At 43.8% G+C, this 18879-nt stretch overlaps 1 protein-coding gene across 1 annotated transcript in view; it reads left to right on the top strand.

Annotated features, from left to right (window-relative positions):
- Positions 1-18879, top strand: part of LMBR1L (limb development membrane protein 1 like) — a 114418-nt gene that overhangs the window by 17156 nt on the left and 78383 nt on the right. The gene's annotated exons all lie outside the window — the stretch shown is intronic.

Raw genomic sequence — 18879 nt, 5'->3', positions numbered from 1 at the left:
TCAGAGGCTAGAATCTATATTTGTAACGTACCTCACTATAGCTGTGAAGTCTTATCTTATGGATCCGCGCAATATGCGCCTTGTCTAAAAGCGCTGACGTTAGGATGATATGAACCCTGTTTCCATTGAACCATCTGTTTGTATCATCTGTGGTCCGTTACTTGTCTTTGTAGTACTGTGAGTTCTGAGGGTTAGTATCTTTATAATAAGTTCCTTGCTTCATAAAGTCACTAGTTCTAGTGCCTATATAATATGTGACTTGTGTTTTTATAGCGCCGTGAAGTCCGATGTTTAGGTCTATGAAGTATGTGTTCATCTATACAGGGAGTGCAGAATTATTAGGCAAATGAGTATTTTGACCACATCATCCTCTTTATGCATGTTGTCTTACTCCAAGCTGTATAGGCTCGAAAGCCTATTACCAATTAAGCATATTAGGTGATGTGCATCTCTGTAATGAGAAGGGGTGTGGTCTAATGACATCAACACCCTATATCAGGTGTGCATAATTATTAGGCAACTTCCTTTCCTTTGGCAAAATGGGTCAAAAGAAGGACTTGACAGGCTCAGAAAAGTCAAAAATAGTGAGATATCTTGCAGAGGGATGCAGCACTCTTAAAATTGCAACGCTTCTGAAGCGTGATCATCGAACAATCAAGCGTTTCATTCAAAATAGTCAACAGGGTCGCAAGAAGCGTGTGGAAAAACCAAGGCGCAAAATAACTGCCCATGAACTGAGAAAAGTCAAGCGTGCAGCTGCCACGATGCCACTTGCCACCAGTTTGGCCATATTTCAGAGCTGCAACATCACTGGAGTGCCCAAAAGCACAAGGTGTGCAATACTCAGAGACATGGCCAAGGTAAGAAAGGCTGAAAGACGACCACCACTGAACAAGACACACAAGCTGAAACGTCAAGACTGGGCCAAGAAATATCTCAAGACTGATTTTTCTAAGGTTTTATGGACTGAAGAAATGAGAGTGAGTCTTGATGGGCCAGATGGATGGGCCCGTGGCTGGATTGGTAAAGGGCAGAGAGCTCCAGTCCAACTCAGACGCCAGCAAGGTGGAGGTGGAGTACTGGTTTGGGCTGGTATCATCAAAGATGAGCTTGTGGGGCCTTTTCGGGTTGAGGATGGAGTCAAGCTCAACTCCCAGTCCTACTGCCAGTTCCTGGAAGACACCTTCTTCAAGCAGTGGTACAGGAAGAAGTCTGCATCCTTCAAGAAAAACATGATTTTCATGCAGGACAATGCTCCATCACACGCGTCCAAGTACTCCACAGCGTGGCTGGCAAGAAAGGGTATAAAAGAAGGAAATCTAATGACATGGCCTCCTTGTTCACCTGATCTGAACCCCATTGAGAACCTGTGGTCCATCATCAAATGTGAGATTTACAAGGAGGGAAAACAGTACACCTCTCTGAACAGTGTCTGGGAGGCTGTGGTTGCTGCTGCACGCAATGTTGATGGTGAACAGATCAAAACACTGACAGAATCCATGGATGGCAGGCTTTTGAGTGTCCTTGCAAAGAAAGGTGGCTATATTGGTCACTGATTTGTTTTTGTTTTGTTTTTGAATGTCAGAAATGTATATTTGTGAATGTTGAGATGTTATATTGGTTTCACTGGTAATAATAAATAATTGAAATGGGTATATATATTTTTTTGTTAAGTTGCCTAATAATTATGCACAGTAATAGTCACCTGCACACACAGATATCCCCCTAACATAGCTAAAACTAAAAACAAACTAAAAACTACTTCCAAAAATATTCAGCTTTGATATTAATGAGTTTTTTGGGTTCATTGAGAACATGGTTGTTGTTCAATAATAAAATTAATCCTCAAAAATACAACTTGCCTAATAATTCTGCACTCCCTGTAATGCTGTGAATTCTAATGGTAAGGTGTGGATTGTATGTGACCTGCCTCTAACAGCTATAGTGTAGACCAGTGTTTGTATTATATGTGACCTGTCTATGGTGCAGTGAGGTCTCAAGATAGATTTATAACTTGTGACATGTCACTATAGCACTTTGATGTACGATAGTAGAGTTTATAGTATATGTGATCTATATCTAACATCTATAGGTCTTAAGGTGTGCTCTATATAATACGAACGGTATCCAAAGCACCGCTACGTCGTGGAGAATGGTCTGTATATAAAAAAAACATACCCATGTGAGGTCTCTAGATAGAGTTATACGCAATGGCCTTTCTATATAGCACTGTGAGGTCTGAGGACGTGGCTTGAGTAGTATGTGAAGCGTCACCATAGCCCTATGAGACCTGATGGTAGGGTCTATGTAATATATGGCCTCTCTCTTTCGAGCTGTAGCCATGGAATATGGTCTGTATAATATGTCACATATCTAGAGGCGTGAGAATGGGTGGCAGGACCTGTATTATGTGGTGCATCTGTCTGTGGTGCTGTGAGATCTGACGATGGAAGTTTCATGCCGTGTGAGCTGTGTGGTCTGTGAAGTGTTGCGCGTCCTGTAAACCCGTACATCAGCCCATGGGATGCCAAACTTTCCTCTCAGTTCCTCTGAGCTTCTCTTTACCAGCCCTGCGCCAGCCGTGAAGTGGGATTAATTATTCTTGTTTTTCTCTGGTTGCCTGTGGTTCGTAGTTAGGAGCTTCACTAGCGCAGAGAAAGGCCGATGTTTGATGATACAGCATCTTTCCGTGCAGGTGGGAGGCTTGAGATCCCGCCACCATGGACTAAACTAGTGGCAGCCTTCCAATTGGGCCCTGAGAGTCAGTTTGGTGGGCAGCAGAACCGCCCTTACCTGTTGTAATGCTTCTCTAGGTGTGTGAGATGGGGTGCCCGGCTGTGCCTGACATCGGTTTGCAGACAGTACCCCACCCTCTGTGGCCAGCAGGGATCCATTCACCCGCCGTTCGTCACCTACATCAGGTGGCACTGATAGGTGTGCGTCCCACCTAAAGACACTCGGTCTTGTCTTCATCATCACCACATACATACCATCTGTAATATGACGAAAAAATAATCCAATTTAGATCCATCTGAACTAATAATAACCGCTTTGCCAAAGTTCTGTTGTTGAGACTTAGCACACACACCTGAGAAATTGTAGTCCTTTATCGTTGACAGTTTACTCAAGGTTATTGCGTATATAGGGACTTTAGGGCTTCTCGTTTAATAAATACATAAATTATTTTTCTTTTCACGATGTCGCTGCCTTGTGCTGAGAAAATACGTACGAAGATGGTCTCGATGGACCCTCGGGTAAAGAGGCGTCTTTGTTTTTGCCTGGGTTCAGGCCTCTCACCGAGTTTTCACTAAATAATATGCCCTTCGCCTTGCACTTCTTTTCAGATAAGCTGTACCTCTCCTGCGCAGCCATTCCTCTCTGCAAGGTGTCTGAGATGCACCATCTCTCTGTGCACTGTAGAGCCTATGACCCCTTGTCACACTCTGCGAGTCTGCCAGAGAGAGGCAGGGCTCGTGTAAGAGTGCCCGTCCCTTCTTCTTCAGGACAAAGGAGCGTTGCAAGCTGTGAGGGAGAAGTGTTCTCTTTGTGGCTATCTTAGGGCTGGGGATCTGTGTGGGTTAAATGGTCTTCAGGTATGAGGTCGAGAGACCTTTTTGGATCAACCAACTGCTGCCAGTCTGTTAAATTTGGGTAACAAGACCAGGGCTACTGGAGTTATGAGACTGCGCCCGAAGCGCTTTCTGCAATTGCCACGAAATCCATGATCTGCATGATATGAAGATGATATGAAGATGTCAACTAAAAAATGCTTTTAGCTCAAAAGGATCTAAAGGAAGGCCCTTTGCAAAGGTTGACTAGCCACCTCTCTGTTGCTTATTTCTGTATTTGGGTGTGTATGTAGTACTGATGCGGTGAAGCATTTGCCTAGATAATGTTAACATGTTAACACAATTCCAAAATGATGAGATAGTAGGAACACAAATTTGTGCTGCTTTACACCACACAATTTGCCTTTTCCTTTGCCACCCTTGCCACATAATTCCAGTGACCGTGAATAAGACTATAGACCAGAGGTGCGTTGCGGGGCCGATTGCTCTTGTTCTCTTTAGGCTCGGCTGCATGATAGTGTATCTGAACAGCCCTTGAACCTTCATGGGTGACCAGGAAGATACAGGGGCAGAATACATGAGGCATGGTGTCAAAAAACTATTTCAGATACATGAACATCTTTCCAGTCCGACTCAAGCCGTTTTTGTTGACGGTGTTACTAATCTGTACAGTTTAATTTGCTAAGTGCCCATCTTTAAAATACCTTAGTCACACAGAGCCTGGCACACTTAGAACCATTTTAATGTTGCCACAATTCCACTGGGATGCGACGAGACAACGTCCTAGTACAGGCATGTCCCTCAGCTCCCAGGTATTTTTAGCTACAAAGAGTCCCAGAAGTGTTGATGCGTGATAATTGGAATTTGTATGGAAGGGAAGATACGTATTTTTTATTTGAAACGCAATCTACCCAAGCTACAAAGAACACATCGTTCTTATTCAACAACAATCTTATCTTTGAAAGATACAGAACAGTTTTGTTGCTTGGCCTCCATTAATACGAAAACAAACGGAACCCAGAGTTATGCCCTAACAGTTATTTCAAAGAAAGCATTGCCAAAGGAAAGAGGTTTTTTTTTTTTGTGGGTGAGAAATGTTTGGCGAGTTTAGTTGCATGTGTGTTGCAATAACATGGACGCCGGGAATGCTGCTCGTTTATTTAACAGACGCAATGGAGGGGTGGAGCTGTACCCTGAAAGAAGTGCATTATGAACAGGAGTCTGAAGAAAATGTTAGCCTTCTAAGCGGCGAACTTAAATGGCATACAGAGCAAAAGTACTGCACTGGGGGGGGTACTTTTGACATAGGACCAGTGTGTTCATTGCATCTTGAAGGAAGCATTGGTTCAAGCACCTCTCTCCTGTGTGAACGTGGCATCCCAACAAACAAGCCTCGGCAAAGCTAGTAAGTCCGAGTTTATTGTGTCAACCCATGAACGTTAGCAGGTCAGAGCAAAATATCAGGAAAGAAGCAGCAGCGGCGGACAGAGGGGGTTATAGTTCAAGCATTCATTCACGGAGATCAATGCTAGCACTCGAGTAGAGGCGGAAAGATATATCAAAACAGCCAATAGCATTAGGTAAGGTGGTGAACACTCCACTGGGGTTAGAAAAGACATGATTCACACAGCCTTAAGCCAATGGTTGAAAGAGGGGTACTCCGTGCCCATTCTATGTATATAAGCAGTAGGTCAGTTTAATAGCTGAGCTTTTAAAACCTAGACTTAAAAAGCCATAAACCAGCAATTTAAAAGTTGTGTCAGCAAAGTAAATGTATCAGAGAGCACTTCCTAGCTTTACATTAACAGAAGGACTACTCTAATCTTTAACCAAAACCTAATGGGAACACTGATCGGATAATTGAACCATTCCTGAAATGCCATTGCCTTGATGTCCGCCCATCCACGCAATAGCAAACCATGAAAAATGCATGACTACTAATGGCTGATGGGAACTAACCCAAATCCAACCCTTTCTGTACAGCTTACTGTACGTTTTCAAAGAATTGATGACTCAAGGGCTTCCAGTCAGCTAATAGTTTCTTTAGTCAAACCTAAGAAGTCTGGGAAAATATCTTGCAAAATAATATTTAGCAAGTGTATGCAATGAGGATCAAGTAGTGCCTTGTGCATCTCCTGTAACAAAATGACCTCTCACGGTGCAGTTGTGGCTGCACTTCCTCTGGCAGAATAAGCAGTGATGAGACAGTTGTGTTAGCTGAAGAAGACTGGCCCAAAGTCTCTGTACTCCTTATTTTACGATTAGTTTAAAGTTCTATGTATGTAGTCAGACCTATTAAGTTTCGGCCTAAGTAGGTCTGCAGTGCCGACCAAGTGGCAGCCTGCACATGTTTTGCAATGGAATGAGCTCTCATAATGCAGTAGGCTTTGTGCCACTCAGTCCGTTGATTTGGTTTTTTGCCAACCAGCTGGGTGTCCACTACTTCATGGCTGTGTCAGTGCTTGCGACCAGCAGGAATAGAGGTATTCATGTTTTTAGGTGAGACTGACTTGTGCTTGCCAGCTGTGAGGTGCTAATATTAACACTGTCCCTCCTGTGGGACCCAGAACTGAATGCAGACCTGGTTGGCTTTCAGCCAGTCTGTGTTGTCCGCTCCAGTGAACTAACATTTCAGTGACACTTAGGGCTCTGCACATAACTTAAACTAATTTTACAAAAGAGAAGGGGGAGTCCTACTTAGACTCTAGTACACATTTGTTTGGAAGTGGTAAGTTGCTTCTGGGACAGTTGTAGCATATATAGCAGAATCTCATGTTTGTCAGTTCTCTGCTCTTTCACTCGGGAACTGGTGACAGTCTCCGCTTCATTGTGCCATGCATTGAGAAGACGAAGTAACAGAAACATTAGTAGCCCTAGAAAACGTAGTCAAGCTATAAAACTATCCGCTCAGTACTTTACCCATAATATAACAGAGACAATGAATATCAGATCTGTCAATGACTTGCTTCTTCGCACTTGAACATCTGTGCCCTTATATGATGGCTTGTGAAGGCACTAGGACCTTCTATTTTTGTGTTCATCTTATATTAACTGGTCATTGTATAATATGTCTGCCATTAGTAAGCTAGTGTGTTGCGTTGTTTTCTTGTACCTTGACATTCTTACTCGGTGTAGCTGTCATATAATTTCTGAACTGTAAGTTATTCTTTCCTGTTTAAAGAAATAACATTGTCTGGGCGCTGACCTGCATTGTCCTATTCCTGACCCTACATCCGAACTTATGCTGCCTTTTGAAGTAAGCCTGGCCTGCTCGACTGAGCTACCACTGGTGGTTCACAAGAATAGTGGGTACTTTGGGTGATTAAGCCTGGGACGCCTGTCGAACACAACGTCACCCATAGGGATATTGCCCATTACTAGCAAAGGCATTTTGCAAAGACCAGACACACACCACCTGTTTGTTACTGAGAGGGCCCCCAATGCGAGGCACACCATCCTCCCACCGCTTCATCCGTGTGGCAGAGGTAGTGGAGGTTCCGAGGTGTAGGAAATACCTCGGTGGTAGGAGAAATATAGCCTTGGATCAGCGCTGTTGTGTGTTGCCAACATTCCAGTGCGAGGTGTGCCCACCTGCAGGTGTTCCTGCATGTTGGGTCTTGGAGAATATTGTGAGGCCCTTTCGGGGCCCGGCAAGGGTGGGGATTGTCTGGTGCCTTCCCATTGGACAGTGCAAACCCTGGCACGCCAGTCTCCTTCATGCCGAGTAAGGATCTATACCAGATAACTAGCCCAAGGAGCACAAAGTAGCTGTACGTGTTAGAGTGCTCCCTTGAATCTGACAGTCCTCTGCATCGAAAGACCTGCCCTCACTGCACACCAAGCCTGCATCAACAAGACTCGAGCACCGCACTGGCTGTCATCGAAAACACCCAACACCTTCCACAGAGGTCACACTTTAAACCTACTCTACTCTACCAGCCATGCTCGCAAGCTTATCTTGGGGCAAACTAGGCAAGGACTGCACAGCACTTCATTGCCACACCAGTTGTAACTACGTATTCTAGGGCTTCACATGATATGATGGTGTCTCCCATAGAATGAAAACCTATAGAGAACTCGTCGTGCCCCTGCAGCTTGGCATTAGAAGTTTGCCATGCTGGGTATGGTCGGATTCAGGTCCTGGTATGGAGGCGTGTGCTGGCTATGGTCAGGGTGAAGGCCTGGGTGCTACAAAGTGTGGCCTCGCAGGGGCTTCTCCTGTGCTCAGAAGGGGGAACTGACCTTCGGGGTCTGGAGTGATGGGAGGGCACTGCTGGTTAGGTCATACCTTTAGAATTTGTATAGCGCATTTCTGTCGTGTGTCTTAAGTCCGAGGAATCTTGTAGCTCGCGTTCTGATCTTACTGTGTCCTCTCACGGCTAAATGGGGTCTAGTGATGTTGGTATTTGGGTGCCATTTTCGTGCTGGGTCTGGGAACTCTGTGACTTAAGTCTGGGTTGTCTGCTGTCGTTGTTTTTGAAAATTATTAGTTAATAGAAAAATAGAATGTATCCCATTTTGACCAGGAGCTCTGGGTCGTGTTGTGCGAGTGGACACAATGCCGAAGGTCTTTTCTTTTGTTTGGTTTAACAGGGGTGCTCGGTTGCTCGTTGCACAGTAGGAAAAGACTGGTCTGAGTGTTGTTGTTTAGTTTTGCGTAAAGGGTGGCTACGCTAAGCTCTTCCAGCATGATTTTCGTATGTATGTTTGTGCGAGCAGAGAGATGCCCTGCTCAGGTGGCCACGTTTTGCCAACCCCAAGTGTTAGATGCCGTGTTGTGTCCATGAGGGACCGTGGTGCCCCTTTACGTGTTCTGTTGGCAGAGAGTGAAGGATACACATAAATGAAAAGCACGGAAGAATATGCGTTATGTTAGGAGCTGCTGGAAGACCAAGACAGCCAGCGCACGACCTATCCGAGGGCTGACGTGGGTGGCTGTGGGCGATTCGCAATTTCTCCGTGATTACGCTTGTGGCATTAACTCTAGTGTGGGTGGGTGGGTGGTGATGAAATCCCGAGAGCTGCTCCTGTCCCCGCGGTGACGGTCACAAGGGATGTTGCTATTCCTGTCAGACTAATGGTATTAACCCGTCTTTGTGTGTTGGGGGAGGGGCACTCACATGATCCGTGATGGTGTAGCTAGTATTAGCCTTACTGTTCTGTGGAAGGAAGTGGGAGTGGAATCCATTGATGAGCTCCTGTTCCCGTTGCATTATTGATTATTGTTCAGTTGATTGATGGTCTCCTAGTGCGCACGCTCCTATGTTTGTTTTATGGCGGCTCTTGACACCTGGTCCCTTTCCTGGATGTTGTTGCCATGGTGTCGGACGTCCGGTCCGTTCCAGTCTCTCAGGACATTGCATGTTCAGTGACCCGGTGCCCTCAGCCCGGGTGTGTCCTGCTTCTCTGGGCCGGTATTTGGTCCTCCCTCTCCCAACACCGTGCGCTCGTCGTTGTATAAAAATACATCATAGGTTAATGCTGTGCATGCAAGTATTCAGTCCCTTCTGCCTGAAGCTACCAAATGACAGCAACCCATTGCACCTAAGGCGCGGTGTTTCTCTCCCCGATTTCCCTTTTACAAACCATTGCAGTCCAGCAGCTTAGTCCAGTTGTCTACATATTGATGGGTTTCAAGACTACAAACTACCAGAATGCATGCATGTGTTACACGAAGAGACCTCGTCTGAAGCACTGCATATTTGACGTCAAGTAGTCATCCGGCGCTCTTGTGCTCTACAAACGAAATGTTTTCCACTAATCCCTGGCCACGTGCACCCTGCTCGGTGGTGGTCATAGGTTTGAGGGTGGGGCTCGCACCTGTTCTTGTGGTTCAGCAGTTCACAGGCCTTTTCAGAACATGTGTCTGAACAATATTGTTACGTGGGTTAAGACGCGGCATGCTTATCTGCTGTGATCCGATCACCAAATCCAGACAAAATAGGCTCATCCTTTGCTTCAGTACATTGAACTGCATTAAAATGGGTAATAGTAACATCTTTTATTTACAGCGCTTGGAAATGCCATTATTGCGGTATGAAGCACTATTTAAAAAAAACAAAAAACATTGGTAAAGCCAGTGGATGTCTCTTTTATAGTGCAAATGTTAACGTTTTGGTTTTACCAATGCTTGATTGTAAAGTATTGTTAAAAAGCTAAAAGAAAAAATCAAGATACTGGAAGAAAATACCTCTTAGGGATCTAATCTCGAAATGGGACGGCACGACTAATTCTTGTGATTTGTGCCAAGGTGGGGTACAGAATATAAAACATATTTTATTTGTCTGCCCAGCTTTAGCCGCGCAGAGGAAATTATGGTTGAAACCCCTCTATTTGCGGTTAAATGTGAGATCTTATAAAGAGGTTTCTTTGCAGATATATTGACCCTCCCTGATTAGATCGCCTTCTGACCCCTGGCCTAGACAGCAAAATATATATTGCCGGGACTGGAGGGACCCATATGTTTAAGAGAATTCCTAACTATGAAGGAAGGGAGGGATAGGTCTTTAAATTTTGTTGCGCCAAGACCCTTGGACTTTTAAGAATTGGTGATGGTAGTGGGTTAAATTTATAATAAATCTATGTTTTTTTTAGATTTAAAATTGTCATTGATTTAAACTTTTAGTATTATGTGAAGCCTGTAGGAATGAATTGATAGCTTGTAATTTTATTATCTTTTTAGAAAGTGTATTAATTTATTATGTATTTATATGGTTTTGTATCATCATTCCTGTGGATCTCTTTGGAGTTCCAAATCATGATAGTAAAATATTTGATTGATTGGAAGAAAAGCAGACGCTTCGCGTATCTTAAGGAATTTCCAAATTGAAGTAAGCATTATCAAACTTTAAAAATAGCATGGTTTGTTTTTCAATTTTCACTCTGAACACTCTGAACAGAATTTAAAAAGCCAGCTGCAATTGATCACTTTAAAAATAACGCATAGGATTAGTAGCAGGTACTTAATATGCTGTATTTGTTGAGCATTAACTATTACGCAAAGGTAATGAACTGGAGTGGGGTGAATTGGACTGGAGCGGAGTGGATTTAGAGTGGGGTGAGGTGGATTGGAGTGGGGTGGATTGGACTGGATGGATTGAATTGGAGTGAAGTGGGGGTGGATTGGATTAGGGCAGATTGAGGTGGACTGAACAGTTATTTGTTAAAGCATCATTTCAGAAATTACACAGAATCGAGAAACAATGTAATTTTGCAATATTTAGGACACGATGATCGTCATCTTTCGAGAACAGTGCCCACAAGTACAAACATCAGTGCAAAGTGAGAAAAAAAACGTCTTGGCAAAATAAAAGAATGTTAGCTATAAAAATAAAAATAAAAAAAAATCATCGTAGTTTTGTTTGTCCTTCTGGGCACATTTTTGCCAGTCACAAGCCTTCTGTTTGCAGGGCCATAGAATAGAAGTTAAAAAAAAAAAACCTTACCTCAATCATGGCAAGAGCAGTGGATGGGCAGTGATTAAGTCGAATCAATTAGTGTTTGGTCCCTGCTCCTCACAGAGGAACGGAAATGATGCTTGACCTGCAGTGATTAATTACGAGGCTGTAAAGAAGAGTGACACGCAAGCGATCAATTGGTAAGCGACAGGCAGGCTCCAAGCCCTTTACTGTACACAACAAAATCTTGGAAACGAGACTCGTGCGCTAGCGCATGCACTCGCAGTCTTAACCCTAAAAATGAGAAAAAAAGAACGAGAAGTGGGAATAGCCAGGTCTTTAGCAGTTTCCCAAAGTTCTACAAAGAGGACCCTTGTTACACTTTGTTCTACAGATTCTACCCCCAGAGTAATAAGTTGAAACTTTGGTACTCTGTGGAAGACGGCTTCTTCGTATCTTATACTGTGATTGGGTTTGTAAAAAGAGAATCTCGTGGATATGGTATTTGTATGTGAATCATGTAGAGGTTTGTGTTCCGAAAATAGGACCTCAAGCCTTACACTTTGGTTTGCAGGGAGCCAGTGTAGATTAGTCTGAACTAATGATATAAACTTGCAATTCTTTATATTAAAGATCATTCTGGCTGCTGCATTTCGCACCAGCTGAAGCTTAGTAAGGTCAAATACAGGGCACAGTAGTAGTCAAAGCTGGCTGAGATGAAAGCATTCAAAACCACTACTTTCTTGCTGTGAAAATATATTGATTATGCATGAAAGAACATTACGACTGTTACATATGTTTCAGAATTTAAAAGAACATGCTTGCTATTTAGTTTCCACACACCTATTTAACCAGACAAAATGTTTCAGCTCTTTGGTCCTCTGCAGCAGCCTGAGGAGCGGATTTATTGGCCTTCAAGTGAAGTTACATCTTTCCTGACTCTCTCTGCCACAAACAGTGACAGAATGAGAGCACCAGCCTCTTCTTTCCTGAGTGCCACAAATGCTGACTTTTTGTATCAAATCCTGGGCTTTCATGCAACATGGGGCTGGCAGGAGATGAAAGAAAATCTGTCTGATGAAGTCTACTCTATAGACAAACCTGGAGAAATGCACTTGTGCACTGCTTTTACAGATGATCAGGGAGGGGAGAAAAGCAGAGAGCACAGGGGATGAAGATTTGAGGGTGGGGGGAGAGAGACAAAGCATTTATTGCCATTGAGTGTGATTGAAAAATATAGTTCCTGAAGTGAGCCATGGAAGAATACAAGTCATTCAGCTAGAAGGATGGTAAAAAAAAGCTGTGCTCAATTGAGGGCAAAGAAAGGAAGAGTAGCTATTGAATAAAAAGCAAGAAGACAAGATTTGCAAGAAAGGCAACATGTTAACCCATGAGCTAACCCAAAAACTAGACTAAGTTTTGGTATTGTACGCAATAGGTCTTCAAGACCTAAAAAATAATATGATTTTGTTGACTTGAAGTTGCCCTTGAGCATTGTGCCTAGCAAAGAAGTAACTTCCAACAGGTGCCACCAGAGCCTGCCCATCACACATTTTCCATTGGGGCAGGGCTGGCCATTGCTCAGTTGAAAGCAATTTTAAACTTTTGACAAGTTTGGCATTCCTCAATACTTGGTGTCAACATCCTAGTGCTTTCCAAAGGCAAGTACATTATCCACTGTATGAAGATGTGGAAGACAATATTAAAATTCAAACTCATTAAATAATAGATAGCATTTGGGTTCATTAGAGATGTTGTGTTAATCATTGGGAGGAGGAGTACAGAAATCACCAGTGTTAGAAATGGGGTCTCCAGTCGGATTGCACCCTGTCCAAGTAGGGACCCTTATTCTAGTCGGGATAAGGGAAGATACCCACTCAGATAACCCCTGCTCACCCCCTTGGTAGCATGGCATGTGCAGTCAGGCCTATCTCAGAAGCAACGCATTTGCACATAACACACAGTAACGCAGTGAAAACACTACAAAAGGCTGCGGTGTGAAGCGGGGTGGTGCAACGTGCGAAGTCCACAGGTCACGATGCAGGCAGCGTCATCGTTGTTGCGGAAGCGCTGTCGTTGGTAGGCCCAAGCCAGCGGTGCGGGACGGGACGGTGTTTTGCGCTCCTCACGAGCGGTGTCCACAGGCCATGGTGTAGGTAGCGGCACAGGTGTCAGCAGAAGCGGCATCGTCGAGGAGGTGCAGGGTGCGGTGTGAGCAGGTGATGCCGGAGTGCAGGGCCCACAGGTCACGGTGCGAGCATCGGCTCAGTGAAATCGTCTGATGACCGCGTCAGTGAGACCAGGGTCACGGTGCGAAGCGGGGGGCAATGCGACTGTGCGGCGTCGGCAGGTCACGGTGCAGGTCAGCGGCTTCGTTGGTGGCGGCGCAGTGGTTTTTCTTTTTGTACAGCATAGAACACACAGTTCCCAGTGCTGCAGGTCGAGGAAACTGAAGTCTTTGGAGTCCCTGAGACATCCAACAGGAGGCAAGCACTACTCCAAGCCTTTAAAAAACTTTCTCAAGCAGGACACACAGCAAAGTTGACCCTTTGCATTCTTTTAAGGCAGAAGCAGCAACTGAAGGCCAGTCCAGCAAAGCAACACAGCAAAGGGTCAATACTCCTCCTCCAGCTCTTCTCCTTGGCAGAGGTTCCTCTTGATTCCAGAAAGATTCTAAAAGTCTGGGGTTTTGGATCTTCTTATACCCTGTTCTGCCTTTGAAGTTGGCAAACTTCAAAGCAAAGTCTCAAGTGTTTGCACGATCCTTCCTTGTCCAGGCCAGGCCCCAGACGCCCACCAGGGGGTCGGAGACTGCATTGTGTGAAGGCAGGCACAGTCCTTTCAGGTGTGAACGACCATTCCTCCCTCCCCTCTAGCTCAGATGACTCATCAGGATATGCAGGCTACACTCCTGCCCCCTTTTGTGTCACTATCTAGAGAGGTGCAAAACATCCCAGCTGTCAAACTGACCCAGACAGACAAACCACAAACAGGCAGAGTCACAGAATGGTTTAAGCATGAAAATGCCAAACTTTCTAAAAGTGGCATTTTCAAACAGACAATTTAAAAACCAACTTCACTAAAAGATGTATTTTTAAATTGTGAGTTCAGAGACCCCAAACTCCACATTTGTATCTCCTCTCAAAGGGAATTTGTGTCTTAAGGATATTTAAATGCAGCCCCAATGTTAACCTATGAGAGAGATAGGCCTTGCACAGTGAAAACCGAATTTGGCAGTATTTTACTGTTAGGACATATAAAACACAAATAGTATATGTCCTACCTTAAACATGCACTGCACCCTCCGCTGGAGCTACTTAGGCCTACCTTAGGGGTGCCACACATGTAGTAAAAGGAAAGGTTTAGGCCTGGCAAGTGGGCACACTTGCCAAGTCTAATTGGCAGTTTAAAACTGCACACACAGATACTGCTCTGGCAGGTCTGAGCCATGTTTACAGATCTACTTATGTGGGTGGCACAACCAGTGCTGCAGGCCGACTAGTAGCATTTGATTTACAGACTCTGGGCACCTCTAGTGCACTTTACTAGGGACTTACCAGTAAATCAGATATGCCAATCATGGATAAACGAGAGCATATTCACTTTAGCACTGTTAGCAGTGGTAAAGTGCCCAGAGTCCAAAAGCCAACAAAAACTGGTCAGAAAAATAAGGAGGAAGGAGGCAAAAAGACTGGGGATGACCCTGCAAAAAAGAGCCGGGTGCAACAACCAGTTTAACCATTAGAGAGTAAATGACTGCTTTATTTATTAGGGCATCTACAATAAAAACCAATCCCCGCTTCACTAATACATTTTCAAAACCTACTATTCCACATTTATGAACTCGCCCAATCAAACAGTCATAGCAAACTCTACCTTCCTGTCTCCTTTTCAATCACCATTGTTTCAAATATGACACAAACCTTTTATTCCATGTGCAACATCTGCTAATGTCCATCCGCCAACATCCCATACTCCTGGCTTATTGCCTCAGCCTTGTGATTACCTGCTACCCCTGTTAAATTGTAAAATCTGGCATCACACCTGAAATTCCTGTCAAAGTAATCTCAGACAAAGCCACACAGACAGAACAGCACCCGCCTAAGCCAAAAAACAAAACTGCCAAGTGCAGCCACAAATTGTTCCATCCACTGGCCCACAGTAGGCAGAAGGTCAGATTTACTCTGACTGCCTTCTTCGTCCCACTCCCTTTAGTCAATCTATTAAACTGTTACCAGTTCTGCAAAGCTGCTGCATGATGTGCTTGAATTACCCCAGAAAAGATGTCGTAGAGACTTCCTCCTCCCAGATACCCCTAATGCAGACATCAAAAATGAGATCTTACTTTGACTGAGGGTAATGGATAAATTAGTACAAGCATTTGCAATGCAATGGTTCTCACATTTGCTTGAGTTAGAGCTATTGGCGTTGTAAATTCATAACTGGACTGTTTAGCCACATAAGAATGAGGAGTTACCACTGGGAACAGAGACACCACTGTAGAACTGCCTAGAGGATTTAGAATGGCGAGTTACTGACAGGACCTGAGAAGCAGCTAGTAGCACTGTCTAGAGGACTCAGAATGAGGAATTACCGACGGGACCAGAACAATATCTAGCAGCACTGTCTAGAGAGCTTGGAATGGGGAATTACCACTGGGACCAGAGAAGCAGCTAACAGCACTGCCCAAAGGATTTAGAATGAGGAATTACCGACTGGACCAGAGAAGCAGTTTACAGCATTGTCTAGAGGACTAAGAATGAGGAATTACCACGAGGACCAGAGAAGTGGGCTAGCAGCACTGTCTGGAGGATGTAGAATGAGGCATTACCACTGGTACCAAAGAAGAAGTTGCAGCATTGTCTACACGATTAAGGATGAGGAATTACCGCTGGGCCAGAGAAGCAGCTGCAGCAGTGTCTAGAGGACTTTAGAATGAGGAAGACTGAAAGTGGATGAGTCTGCCAGAGGGTGCAAAACACTCACACAGAGCTAATTATTTCTAAAACAGCAGTGGAGGGAAAGGTGGCATGGAAAATGTCAATTAAGTATACCCAAGTGGTGTGAACACATTGCTATGGACAACCAAAAGAACACTAAGGCTGCAATGCCCAGATGGCCAACAAAATTGTCCTCTTGGTGAAATCGCCTTTGAGAGAGCTAAGCACACAAAGGGGGGACATTTATCAAAAATACACCAATAAAAAGGAAGCATTTAAGACCAGTACAACAAAGAACCTGTGGCAATAGTTGGTGTGGTTAAAGCCCATAGACAGCATATACAGCATGTCTTGAAGAGAGTGCATGCGCACTGCCGAGGCGTGACCTAAAAAGAAAGGAGATGGAAATAGGGCTAGCCCTCCCCACCCCCTCCCCACCTACAAGAACAAATTCCTAACTAGATGCCACTTGCTAGCATGTTAAGTGTTTATTTCAGTAGTGTGTGAAATTGCTCAAGTTTACTTTCATGGAATGCTAGAGAAAGTGGTCACGAAATGTGCAGTTTCTTTATGTTTTTTGTATTGATAGAAAAAGGCAGCAAAAATATTTTTTACAAAACTCACAAATTCACTCTGTGCTTTTTTTTCATCGTTTTTCAGAGCCATATTTTTGAAAGGTTAACTTTGCAGACGATTGCATGAAAATGGAAAATAATTACACTCTCCCAATCGCGCTAGAGAATTTAATAATTTCGCTCATCACTCAACTTAAAATAATAAAAGTTTCTCTTTGTGTGAAATTCCATAAGCACAGAAAATCATCTGTGCTATCAGCTTTGATTACAGTATGGCTGTTGTGTCAACGGGTACTGAAACAATATGGTCTGCATGCAGCATTTTGTGGCACTTTCATGAATAAATAACGGCTTACAAACTGGTTCTGTATTGCATCACTGAACTTCAAACAAATCAAAATACACATGAAGAGTTGCATGGAAGCACATGTCTAGAATTGTTTACATGTGAACACAGTCATTGAGTACAATCCAGTGGGACGTGAAAATGAAACTATGGTGCCTTCACTTGTGATCTAACACATTCAAAACTACAAAGTACAACCGAGGAAGGACTGTTTGACCAGATGCATGCATGAGAGAGACTGATACTGGCTTAGCTGAGTGCAGCCACAGCAGACGATGCTGGCCGCAGGGGCACAACATATGTCTTGGTCAGCTTGAACCATACCAGAGTTTCAGAACATCCTCGTAAAATAAATTTGCATAGAAGAAATTGAATAAAGTTACATAGTCCGTGTTTCTGGTGAAATAATTCTATAGAGCTGGCCATCTTGGACTTGTGTTGATTTACACAGATAAATATGTTCACGCACCTGTTTGGATTGTCACTTCCGTGACCAGCCAGCTGGGGCATGAACCAATATTGCTGTATTGCAGCACTGAGCTATTTCTTAAACAGGAAATTGTGAGAGTCAACATTTCCTGCCAAAAGGAACATAACAGTTGTCCCCACTAGTAACAGAGAAAATGTGTTTTTCATTTATTTTCCCACCTTGTGAGGGTCATGTTTGCCCAAGTCTGTGACTCTTTCCCTATGGAAGAGATTGTGGTTAAAACCGGACCTTTCTTGGCAATTTTGCAGCTGCCAATAATTTCTTGCCACTATATAGGCCATATCAGCCACTTAAGTGGTCCTGAAGCGCTCTTAATTATATCCCTTAGAGACCTGCTGAAACATACACGTGTGGATGAGAAGGGTAGAACGGTGCAGCCCGTAAGCTGTGTTGTGGGTGGGGTACTGAAGAGTTCATGCAGTTGTCGTTGGAGGAATATAGAAGCGTGAACTAATAATGTAGTGTGCAGGAGACTGCTTAAGGAGGCTGCACAGGGTTATAGCTGCATAATAGTTAGCAAAGCAATCAGGACGTTGGTGATGCACGTGTGTATGAATGTGGCAAGCATGGACTATTAATTTTTTGATCCCACCTACTAGACAACACAAGCTGTCTGGTTCTGAAAACACCTATTGTCAGCTTAGGGTGGACTTGGAACCCACCCATTGCTTACCAAATGGTTGGCTTTCTCTGTCATTCTTATTCACTTGTTTATTATGTATCCGCTTGTGTGGGTTTTTTCTTCCTCCTCTTGTAAGTACAAAAACCTATAAATCATCATATACCGGTGAAATTATTAATCTTGTGGTCCTTGATGATATTGTTTTAGTGCTTAGAGAGATTTTGTAGATGGTGACCAGTCGACACGTTTCACCCCATGCAGCCTGCAAGCCTGGGGCTTTTTCAAGGCTGTAGGTATATTTTCAAGAAACCCACAAGTAAATTACATAATAAATTAAGATTTTGACATACATAAAAGTTGAGGAAGAACAGAATGAGCATTAATTCCAGGTCCCATCATGAGGGCCCATAAAATAATCAGTTTTGATAGACCTAAGTCATAAAGATAACATAAAGAACAAACAGAAAAACAAAAGAAATAAATATTCTAGTTATACCACCTGCGTCTTCTGTTTCTTCTGCTCTCGCCCCTCCCATGGTGCTTCCTCCCAACCGCCTTCCATGTTCAAATTCGGATCAATAAATAAAAAGAATGTCTGTGTCATTTTGTAGGTGCGCGCTTGCATGATTATGTGCCTACAACATGTTCATAGGCTTTTTTCTCTCTACTACTTTGCCATATTGCACAGCATTGCTAAGATCCTTTGGCAAAGATATGTCCCAAAGGTAAGACCTATTGGCTTTGCCAAAGATTTGTATTTTTGGGGGGTTGCTGGCTTGGTCCTTCTAATATTCTAAAGGTTCTGGTTTTCTACCAACAGCAGTGGGCATGCTAGGCTGTGTAGTTTGCCGGTTTCTCATACTAAGTATGCACCTACATGAAACACGTGACTTGCTAAAATTGGACCTTGTCACTCAGTCCAGAGTTTTGGTCCTGTAAC

The sequence above is a fragment of the Pleurodeles waltl genome, chromosome 4_2, assembly GCF_031143425.1.
Source record: "Pleurodeles waltl isolate 20211129_DDA chromosome 4_2, aPleWal1.hap1.20221129, whole genome shotgun sequence".
In the NCBI taxonomy this organism is placed as follows: domain Eukaryota; kingdom Metazoa; phylum Chordata; class Amphibia; order Caudata; family Salamandridae; genus Pleurodeles; species Pleurodeles waltl.
The sequence above is the reverse complement of the archived record's forward strand: the minus strand, read 5'-3'. Positions and strand labels throughout refer to the sequence as shown.